Source organism: Helicoverpa zea, chromosome 31 (assembly GCF_022581195.2).
Source record: "Helicoverpa zea isolate HzStark_Cry1AcR chromosome 31, ilHelZeax1.1, whole genome shotgun sequence".
NCBI lineage: Eukaryota > Metazoa > Arthropoda > Insecta > Lepidoptera > Noctuidae > Helicoverpa > Helicoverpa zea.
Window position 1 is genome coordinate 16390310 of NC_061482.1, and position 12028 is coordinate 16402337.

Below are 12028 nucleotides of genomic sequence, written 5' to 3' on the forward strand. Positions count from 1 at the left end.
ATCCGGCCGACAGTCTAGGTAAATATCATACACAAGATTTAACACCGTTCGTGGACACTGGTACAGGTAATGCCGTACCACCCAATCCTGTTCGACCCAAACGACGTCGCGGACGTCCGAAACGCTCGGGCAATGAGCTAGTCCAGGAGCGAGGACGCTCTCCAGAACTAGAGGGGGAGTATGTCGCAAATCGAATTACCCCGCGCATTTCCGGACGCCGCCAAACTCGCGTTCCCGCTCGTTTCTTAGAATAGACGGAAGGGGCGGGACGTTCGTAGCTTACGCGAATGCGCGCCGACGCGCCACGAACGCGCAGCGACGGGCGCGCCGACATCTTGTTTTTTTTAGTCAGTAGACGCAGGAGCCGCGCGCGATAAGCATCGATCGCATGTATTGCTAGATCCGCCGCGCGTGCCCTCACAAAGGTTCCTCTACGAAAACCCACATTATCTTCTCCTTCTTACACTCCCTCATGGGTCTGAATTTAACCTTTTTTAAGGGCTGGGTCCGCCGCTGATTTACAAATTCTGAGACATATCAGGTGTGTAGCTGCGTCGGTTGCATGGAAGCCGTCTACCCTGGCTTCCGCAAACATACCGGAGTTACTGCAAAAACGGGGCAACTCCAACAACATCCTAAATCCTTTGTTATATTGGACACGTAGAGCATTGAGCGTTCTCTCTGTATATCAGGGGCCCGATTCTCCTAAGTTAATAATGTCAAAATCGAATAGAAATCGAATCGCAATATGATCGCAATAGCAGTTTTAACCAAATCGGGCATTCTGCTACTAATAAAAGACCAATCGTATTCGATTGACATTTGATTGGTGTGCGATTGGTCTGCTATTTTGATGATTTTGGTCTATACGGTAGTTTGCTGTACAATCATTTTACAATCGTAAATCATTTGCAGACAAAATGATTCATTATTGAATGACAGAAAAGGATAAAAACGTTTATTTCAAAGAAAAATTAGCGGAATGCCACATACGCTTCAATCGTAATCGAGTCGGGATTGGATCTCAGTCGAATCGAGTCGAACGTGAATCATGTGACGCTTAAGTAAAAAAAAAATTAGGAGAATCGGGCCCCTGAACTACAGGCTGCACGTGTAGAAAGTCTGGCAGTATGCTTTAAATAGTGTGACGTGTTAACTTGTTCACTACAACGCACAAACCTGCGGGCCAGCATGTTACTTCGAAATGCCCTACGATCCCTTTCAATGTCAACTTTGTCCTCAAGGTCCTCAGTAACATATGTAATGTCCAAGATATTTGAACTTTTCTACCCGCTTTAGTTCAATGCCATTTATTATTATTTATTTGGAAGTTGGTTGTATTTTTCTACAAGAACCAATCGAAGTATGAAAAAACTTTGCTATAGTTCGGCCATTCAGAGAATGCGTTCCTGACACGTCGCGATTGAACTGACGACGTAATAACATTCATTGATTATTGATATAATAATGTTGTTTTAATGCTCCTCAATTGTTAAAACGGTAAACAACCAGCAAAAATATTTTTATCGTAACTGCAACGCCATTGCAAAGTTACGTCGTCAGTTCAATCGCGACGTGTCAGGAACGCATTCTCTGAATGGCCGAACTATAACAGAAAACAATGGGATTGGAGTAAATGGAAACAAGTCAAAATATTATCACATCGAGAATTCTAGAATTTCGTTTATTGCTGTCCAAACGAAATAATATCATGTCTTTTATATGTGCATTTTGTACATAAGTGCTGTAGATTTAGGGTTGCAATTGGCTTAGTATGTTTCCATACTTGTAACGTGTATGCCTGATGCACCACAGTGCGCAAGTCAGCTCCCGGCCGCTGCAGCGCTCAGCTCCATCGATCTTCATTCGGCCATTACTCTTATTTGAGATCACACGTTCCCGTGCCTCTCACGAGATGTAATTATCTCTAAATATTCTTTTATGTAAAATCTTGTAAATACACTCTCTGTATTATACAATTTGGCCGAATGTATTTTTTTTTAAGTGTTGTGCAATTAGCGGTGTTCGTCGGGTCAGGGTAAGTGTTAGATTTTTTTTTTTCAGAAAGGACTTGGTTATTTTGATTGTACATATTACAAAAACTAATTTGTAATTTTTGACCAGTCCAGCTTACTTTCCGATTATTTTTAAAGTTGGCTTCCGTCTCTGGAACCAAAAGAAAGTTGAGACAAAATATAATCTGATTTGGAGATAATTACTGTTGCATCATTTCTCAATAATATTAAAAGAAATATGTTAAGATAAATAGATGTTATATGTACAATCAAAATGTCCAACAGTGGGAACAGCGGTACCTATACCAAAATGGCGGAAGCTAAAAATCAATATCCTAGACGCATGTGCCGAAAATTTTTGGGTGCGCAGTAGAAGGGGAACTAGGGGTTCGGATGTGGGGGGTGACAGTGCGCGGGAGGTGGTATGAAGAGGGGTGCAAGGGTGCAAAGGGGCTGAGGGGTCGTAAGGGAACAAAGAACGGGTGAAAACAGGCGCGGGGTGAGCGGCGTACGAATTTAATGATACTTTTTTTGCTTTATTTAGTCTTTATTGTTATGTAACTTTAGTATGATTTATTATAGTTTTAGTAAGATTTGTTTTGTTAACGTAACATAAAATGATTAATGTAATTAACTACTTAGATTTTGCCTAGCTTTAGGTTATTATTTCTGTACGCTTTACGAGCAGGGCAGGCATAGTGAGACATAGTATTATGTACCTTTACATCTTACTAACACTTTTGTAATCTATGAACTCAGAATAAACAGCTTTGACTATAATGTTGCTAAGTCAATCAGAACTAACGTACTTGTTTTTCTATCGCTCTGCTGTGTGGCGGGCAATGAAAATTGATAAATTAAACAATGTAGACGCCTATCGTGATTGTCATCGGGCGTGGGAGGGGTGCAACTTGGGGAAGGGCGGGGCAATTGCGGCGCTCGGTTCGGTTTCCGCAGGGGGCGCTCAATTGTGGACGCAGTCATGCGCGTAAGAGCTCTCACGACGGGGGACGCTGTGTCTCGGGGGTGTGTCGTCTTGGCGGTGTCTCTTGACATGGCCAACGCCTTCAACACCCTCCTCTGGAGTTGCATCAGGGAGGCGTACCAGAGTGCCTCCCTGATGAAACCCTGATGCCAACACCGGGTGCCAACCTACCTCCGTCGCGTGGTCGAGGCCTATCTGTCGGATAGGTCCGTCACATACCTCGGCTACAACGGGGAATGGAACCGGCGGGAGATGTCGTTCCGCAGAGATCGGTTCTGGGGCCGCTCCTGTGGAACATCGGCTACGACTGGGTGCTGCGCGCCGACCTCCCTAAGCGGCATCAGCGTGGTGTGCTACTCTGACGACACGCTGGTACTGGCACAGGGGACGTCGCACTACGAGGCGGCCGACATAATGGCGCGCGGGGTTGCGATAGTCATCGAGAGGATCCAGCTGCTGGGACTGGAGGTGGCCTTGCACAAGTCCGAGGCCATGTGCTTTCATGGGCTTCGGAATGCGCCACCTTCAGGTTCCCAAGTCACGGTGGGAGAGGGGGGGTTCCCATCGGCGGCGATGAAGTACCTAGGACTCGTCCTCGACTGCCGGTGGAACTTCGTCGAGCACTTCCAACGTTCGGGCCCTAAACTGGAGAAGTGCTGCCTTCAAGCGGCTTCTGCCCAATCTGGGAGGCCCAAACGCCCCCTGCCGTAAACTCTATGTGGGGGTCATGCGGTCCATGGCCCTTTACGGGGCCCCGGTATGGGCATGTTCGGTACGGCCGCGGGCTGTACACTACCTGACCTGAACGTGCCAATACGGGTGATAGCCAATAGGCTAATCCGGGGGTACCGCACGATCTCCCGCAAAGCAGCTGGCCTACTAGCCGGACTGCCACCGTGGGCTCTGGAGGCGAGACTCTTCTTGCGCGAGGAGGCACAGCACCGGGGGAAACCCCGTTGCCGCGGCAAGTTGTCGTGTAGTTCCGGCGCGATCTCATGGTGGACTGGAGGGAGCGACTGTCGCAACCCAGTGCAGGGCAAGCCACCATAGTGGCGGTAAGTCCCCTCTTTGAGGAGTGGCTCGGGAGGAGTCACGGCGCCCTCACGTACCGCATGACGCAGGTCCTCACCGGACACGGTTGTGAATCGGTCGTGAGGAGTCGCCCGGGTGTCACCACTGTGCGGACAGACTCGAGGGCACGGAGGATCACACAGTCCAGGAGTGGCCTGCGTGGGAAGGAGGGCATCGCCGGGTCCTCGTCGAGGCTTTAGGCGGCGGTGACCTTTCGCGTCCGACCCTGGTTCAGGCCATGGTCTGGGGCGAAAGGGAATAGGATGCCGTTACCTTCTTCTGCGAAGCAGTCATGCTCGAGAAGGAGGCGGCGGAACGTCAGAGAGTTCGCACCTCTCATCCTGGCCGCCACGCTGAACCAGGTACTCACCACGGGCGCCGGGTGCCGCGAGATGACTCCCGGCCACCGTAGGTCGGGTGGCTCATCGCTCATGTCTAGATAGACAACCGACCAACAGACCCGTGTTAGCGGCGCGCGTTCCTCAAAGAGTATGCAACCCCAGCGGGGCCCAACGGGACCAAGGTCTGCCGGGGCTGCGGGATTGTTCGAAAGAGTTACCGAGGCCCTGATACATAAAAGGCCTACGACGAAACACGACGGTTTTTAGTCAGTAAGAGTCTGACACTCAAAGCCCTCGTATATTCGTTGCTTATATGTGCATAACATTTGTAGTGTGACTCTTTGAATCCCGATATCTCAGGAATGGTAACATTTAGGATAAAACTGTTGATGGCATTTTTGTAGAAAATTTTAAGATCTACAACTTTGGTCTGATGTTCTTTTTTGATAAAACTCACCGTTTTCGAAAAAAAACAAAAAACCTAAAATGTTGACATTTAACCTCGAATAACTTTTGACGCACACATGGGATCGATGGGGACTTTTAATATTTTATTTATAATGATAAACCCAAGCTCTCCACCAAAATTCAACTTTCCGGGAATTTATGTTATTTCAAATGTCTATTTTGAAATGACTATCAGTCAAAAGTCGCGCTTATTAGAGATAACATATACAACTTTTTTATTTTTGTAACGCTGTTAATTGAGATAGTTAGTAGTTAGAGGAATAGTTGGTCGCTAAGTTGAACGCGAGGCAGCTCATTATTGTTATCACTATGACTAAATTATTAACTTATTATTATTGTTTACATTAATTGACATTACTTCGGACATTAATTCTGAATTATAATTGAGTTTATTTTTATTTACTTTGGGAAGTTTTGTTAAACTTTGCTTAGCATTGTTTCTTTATGGCTTGCTAGTGACTGCAGCACTTCTTACATGTTCTACTTTTGTTGAATAGCAGCAAGCACGTCATGCTCCCTTAGACGGTATGGCCAGCGGTAGCGTTGGGGGTCGGGTTGTCCCCTTCCCTCAAAAATGTGCGAAGGGGGCGATGGCTGATCCTCGCGTTATACTCGTGAACGGGTGCTGCTGGCGGTACCAGGTCGTGTTGATGGCTATTGACACTATAAATTTTAGTATGATTTTCTATTAGCTTTTTTTTTTTTTTTTTTTTTTGAACAAAAAAAACACCTTGTTTGTGTTGTACAGCTACAACATAAACATCTGGGCATGTAGGTGGGCACGCCGATTCTAGTATGCTTATATTGAAAATACATTTTTATTTTATGAACAGGAGGCTTTAGATACACTTAATGGACTATAAGTAATGCTTGAGTACTTAGTCTTTATAGGTGTAAATTATGTGCTAGCCTACTTGTGTTCAGTTTGTTTTTTTTTTCTTTCTGAATTTTATATAATAGTTACCATGTGATAATGATATTTTTATGACTTATTGACTTGTTTTGTATACATTCTGGTTCTTCAAACCTTACAGACAGACATGTGTTGCTGGGGAGTTTGTTGCGCCACTTCTTCTTCCCAGCAAAAACACATAGGAAGTGGTGAAGGGCGGGCGTTTTGGGGGCTGTCTTTTGTTTTTGACGTTCGAAAAGTGCTGATTTATCAGCCTAAGAATAAACGATTTTGAGTTTTGAGTTTGATAGATAGATATATTTTGGAATTACATATTTAGGATGCGGTCTTATCTTATTACGTGACACGCTACTTCTTCGCGTAGGCAAGTAGGTTTACTTTTTATGTTTTCAACTTGAGTTTGTGTCTGTTCGTCTGGGCTTTCGACGCTTTCCCTCTTATTATAAAAACTGCCGCAAGTAGTGGTTTAAACCAGACTGAAGACGTCTTGGTTTGTTACGGTACTTACGATAGTCTTTACATCCTTATTACAAAACGTAGACTAAGAGAAGACTGTTTGGTACTTCAATTTGTCTGTGGTTGAAATAATATCCACAGATTATAAGCAACGAATACTTAAATCATTCGTTCAATCGTTCCAAATTCTATGCGCCCTTCCTTTTTACATTATTTTGTTAAGTCTATTTTGATGAAAAATAATTAACTATGATAATAAAAAAAATATCTCAGCAGTTGAAAAGATTACTTTTTATTATTAAAAGGTAATTTTATATTTCTAGTATCTTTTAACGATATACATGATCCAATTATTCTCTTTTAAACAACTAACGAGTTTGCGCGTATAACGGAACGTCAGCGCGCGTATCCGAGTTATGTTTTGTTTTTAGGTTAGAAATAACTTGGATTATTTTCATCCCGATTTAAATGATTAAATAAGACGTTGTGCATCTAATTAGAACCTCTTCAAAATTAAGTGCACAATAACTTACACACAGAATATCGTGTGCATTAAATTACCAAAAGAAAATGAAACAACATAAAAGTAGAAAATTATATTTTATTCCGATGTCTATTTATACAGTTAAACGCACTGATACATGTTGGACACTGTTCTGCATCACACAATCTTGTTCCCTTTCTCATCTTGGCATTTTTGTACATTTTAGCAAGCTTCCAGTCCTTTACAAACATTGCATACTGGCAGAGATACGGCGTGTAAAACGCCAAAATTGTCTTGAATCTGTAAATAAACAGTAGACTGTATGATAATCTGATATATTTTCGAAGTTTCATTAAAATCCATGTGGTAGTTTATGCGTGGAACATAAACAAACATCCATAATAAAAACTTCCACTCTTATACAATTAATTAGGATGTTTTGGCAACCTACTTGCACTGTAAAGGCTACTTACTTTATGGCAAGCCCAGTTGAGCATCATATAATCATCCTGGATCATCATGGATTATCATCATGCATTCAATTGACTATTATTTCGAAAAATGTAAATCGATATTTACATCGAAAATTGTCGTCAGGTAATTTGAAGAGATTCTCTCGATGACGCACTCTGTTGGGTCCCCGGACACTCTCAATAGTATTCTAACACATCCAAGTATTCTAAATCACACATATTTATATCCACTTTCGTTTTTTTCATCACAAAACAAATAACCTCAAAAGTAAATAATGTCGGAATTTGACGTTTGTCGACTAAGTACTGCAGTTAAACTAGGGGGCTCGATGGTTTATCTTTTGTACTACAGATAGTAATAGGACTTGCGATAAACTGCGTTTTGTAATAACGTTTTTTCAAGGTCGTACTTAAAGCGGGATTAAAGGTAGTACAAAAGCCGATACTTATTTGATACCGCGTTTTATAATAAGAGGGTTTAAGTCAAAAAAACTATTTCATCTAGTATTCTGAAAAGCTGGTTATGCACGGGGTAGCTGAAGATAGTTCATTGCTTTATGGCAGGGCGTGTCGTTAAAATCAATATATAGGAATTCGGTAAAAAAATACATTTAATCCGTCTTATTTTGAGGGTGCCAATATAAAGTAGCTCCGGTCTCCCTGAGCAGGGGAACTACCTCATAAGCAGGGGCGTGTCGCTTTAATTAATAACTTTAAAATCAATATCCCGCACTCGTCCTGAAATTACAAAAAAGTTGCATGTTAAAATTAGTTTTAAATAATCATTTAGGGTGCGATCTTATCTGTGATTTTGTGTCATGCCACTTCTTTGGGTAAGTAGGTTTACCTATTAAGTTTTAAATATGTATTTGGGTTGTACTTTCTAGTATTTATTATTAAAATGTTGGTTTTATTTAGTATTTATATTTTGTTAAAGTATATTAATGATTTAATAATTAGTTTTAACTATTTACGAAATATTTAGGGTTTACTGAAATTATTGCATTCCCATTGTAAATTGTAATTGTTTCTAATTTTCTGGGGTTTCGACCCTATAAGCTCAACAACTATTTCGTGCAGGATTTTGAAATATAGTCATTTATGTGGTAGCTCTAGGCAGGGCGTGTTGTAATATCAATATCTCACGCACATCCTGAAATCACTGAAAAGCGCTGGTCGCCATCGGGAACGAGTGAGGTGCAGGTCTGTGGGCGGTGAGTTCGGGTGGCTCATCGTCCCTCTGTCTGCTTAGACGACAGACCCGTGTCGACGGCGCGCGTTGTTCCACGCGCTCCTCAAAGAGATGTCAGCAACCCCAGCGGGGCCCAGCAGGGCCAAGGCCTGCCGGGGCTGCGGGTTGTTCGAAAGAGATACCGCGGCCCTGGTACATAAAAGGCCTATGACGGAACACGACGGTTTTTAGTCAGTAAGAGTCTGACACTCCCTCACCGCTGCTAACCCACAGCGGGAGGGGTCATTTGATGATTTTTGACGTCGGAAAAAAAAAAAAAAGGTGCAGGGGGGGGGACGCATGGCGAGTTGCAGCTTTGTGCGCAGGTCAGCCCGGGGGCCGACGCAACGCTCAGCTCTATCGATCTCAGTCGCGAATCGCGCTTATTAGTGTAACATGTGTAGAGATATTGTTTTTTTGTTACTTAAATTGATAACCGAAAACTTGTGTGGTGCTTTTAAAAAATATGTGCAAAACTGTAGTGCTTTACTCTCGTCCAAAAAGGTAACTAAAATTTTCGGAATGCGATTTTTGAAGGGAGGAGTTCAAAAGGGGAACACATCGGGGTGAATTGCAGCCTTGTGCGCAAGTCCGGACTCGCGCTTTTTAGAGATAATACGTACTACTTGTTTATCTCGTAAAATCTATTGAAAAGGTTAAAATTTATTAATGAAAGCTATAACTTTCCGATACATAGGTCGGCCGGTAGGTGTGGTGCAGTTTCTTAGTTTTATTACCGGCTTAATTCGTCAAACGAAATCTTTGCTGCGAATACTTTGGACCATGCTCTCAATTCCGGTGTGACTCTATTCTTAAATGTTTACTTCTAGTATTTTTTTTAGAAAACTTGTGATAATTCGATTTTTAATATCGGTTCTTAAATATTTTACGCATTTAAAACGCTTGCTCCCCATGCTAGAGATGTCAGGGTGCAATGCGTATGGGGTGAGGGGGTTATGGGTCTTGGGGGTGTGTTGGGTAAGGGGGGGGGGGTGACGAAGGGGGGGTGAGAGGTGAGGGGCGGGTGTGTCAGGCCGGGGTGTAGGGGTGCAACGGCGGTCGCACGATTGGTGTACAAAATTGGGGTGCGGTAGATGATTTTGGGCGTGGTTTCCTCATTATTGATTAGGTACCTAGACATAGGTAATATGATTCCAGATATAAGGAGGTGTTTTTACTTTCGTCTAACTTTTTGGTGGATCAGAAAATCGCGCGAACGCCGTGCAGACTATAACATTGCACTCGAAATTTGTTGCGAGCCGCCATCAAGTTTGGCGATTTATTTATTAAATTATAATATAAATAATTTTCTTCGATTTTAGATTGGAGCCATGGATACACCATCATCAGATGGTCCAACTGGGTGTTTAAACAGCATATTACCTACCAGTAACAAAGCAGTATTTGCTGAAAATGGAAGGTTGGGACGACCAGGTTTTCAAAAATTTTGATTGCTTCATTAACATTTATTCTTGTTTCTTTTTTAGTCAATGAGACTCTTTTTAAAATGAGCTACCTATAATATTTTTAGTTTTGTTGTTTATTTAAGTACTTGATACTATATAATTTCTGATTTCAGAACCAATTGTTGGGATGATGAACAATTGTCACTGTATTATATTATGGAGGTTTTATTACTTATTTTATTTTGTATCTGACAGCAGAAAAAAGTAAGTATTATATTATTTAAGATTCTTGCTATTAATCAAATTTTATTTATTTTGTTGTTTATTTTCAGATCTGTATAGTAGCATAATTAATTTCATTCAAGCTTGAAATACACAATATCTACGAAAGAAGATCATATCATATCATTTATTGCATTCCATAATGTACATTTGGTGGAAAATATAAAATAATAGAGGTAGTCACAATTATGAACCCTGATGGGCACAGCAAAATAGTTAGAAGACAGGAAGGCGTTTAATGTAATAATAATATAGTAGTATCACAGATTATTAATAGTTAGTAGTATGTATGTAGTATATTATTTAAGTATTTATTTATATTATAATATTACAGATAAAGTGAGGTTCTCCCCAGAAGAGGTTTCGAAGCTAAAGAATTATACAAACTTGTTCTATTTTCAGAGTTTAAGGACATCTGAATGACAACCTCCAAAGGACCGGATCACAGCGAGGCATATCGCAGCCCTAAACACACAATATGTCTTATCAAAAATTCTCTGAAAATGTCTTGCACATGGGTTTTCGCACATCGCATAGTTTAGGAGACAATCCTGTCAAACAGAAAAACCATCGAAATAGCTGAATACCTTCAACTGGCCGACTAATTTCCTTGGAAAATCACCACTGGTCTCCATTGCTTACAGACCCACGTGGCCGCTGCCTCGACGCTTCGCTGCGACCTTCCGCGGTGAGTTAACTATTTTTATTATTGGGAACGATTATTACCCGAATTTTTAAATTATATCCATATATATCTTTATTAAATATCTTAATTAGATATATAATTTCAATTTATATTAATATATTATATAGGTATCTAATTAACGAAGTTGTCTTGTATATATTTTTATTCTATATTTTTTTGTTGCGTAGCGAATGTATTTATTGTGTTGCGAATGTATTTATTGCGTTGCGAATGTATTTATTGCGTAGCGAATATATTTATTGCGTAGCGAATATATTTATTGCGTTTTTTTTTTGTTTTCTCTTTCTCTCTTTTCAATTTTGATGTTGTGTGTTGTGTATACCTATATGTTCGCCAGGCGATCGTTTCTTTCAGAGCCGAGATCTTCGATCATCAACTACAGGTGAGTATAAAACAAGAAATTTCTCTTAAAACTTTAATGGAACTGCAAAAAAACAGAATCTGAAACATAAAACGAATAAAGATATGTGCTCTATTTTGCGTTCAATATGTACACACTATATATAAAAACTTAAACTACTTATCTTTATACAAAACTAAAAATAAAATGCTATATACAAAACATATATAAACATAAAACATAAAATAACATCGATTAGGCGTCGAAGTATTCCTCCGCATCACTGTCCAACGGAAACGTGCCCAGAAGACTGGCTGCATTGCCACGTTGAATGGCAATGCTAATTCTTTGTCCAAAGAATAAGCCAGTCCTCTGGTCATTTCTTGCTTTTCGCGATGTCCTTGTAAAGTAACCGCGAACTCGGGCCCCATGGTCCGAGCGTTTCGACCCCAAACGGCTCAAAACTATAATTTCCAATAAGGTTCTTATATTTGCGCCGCTTGGTGGTCTCTGCAGAAGTTGCAGCCACCCCAGTACAGCCTGCCGTGCTAGGACGATGTGATGGCGCCAGGGTGTCGACGCACGTTGCGTCCCACACCAAGGCTTACCCATCTTCCATGGCAACAACGTCATACCATCTGCCCTCTTTCCATCGTCACGTACCAGTCCATTAGGCTCTAACACGACTGGTACGCCGGCGGTGGAAAGAGCAAGATGGATAATGTTAATGCTGGCATGCCGTGCAATATGACCAGCACTTCTGCAGCACTACAGACCATGGTGCCCGAGACTGTTGACAGCTTCACCGCAATGGCAGCGATGCGGAGCAACACAGGGAGCGTCAATCGAAGACATGT

General features: G+C 41.7%; 1 long non-coding RNA gene across 1 annotated transcript; it reads left to right on the forward strand.

Annotated features, from left to right (window-relative positions):
• The first annotated feature begins 1921 nt into the window (after window positions 1–1921).
• On the forward strand, window positions 1922–10331 carry LOC124645269. The gene is made up of 3 exons (XR_006986202.1): window positions 1922–2038; window positions 9760–9871; window positions 10017–10331. It is a non-coding gene; the product is annotated as an uncharacterized LOC124645269 (long non-coding RNA).
• The last annotated feature ends 1697 nt before the right edge of the window (window positions 10332–12028 follow it).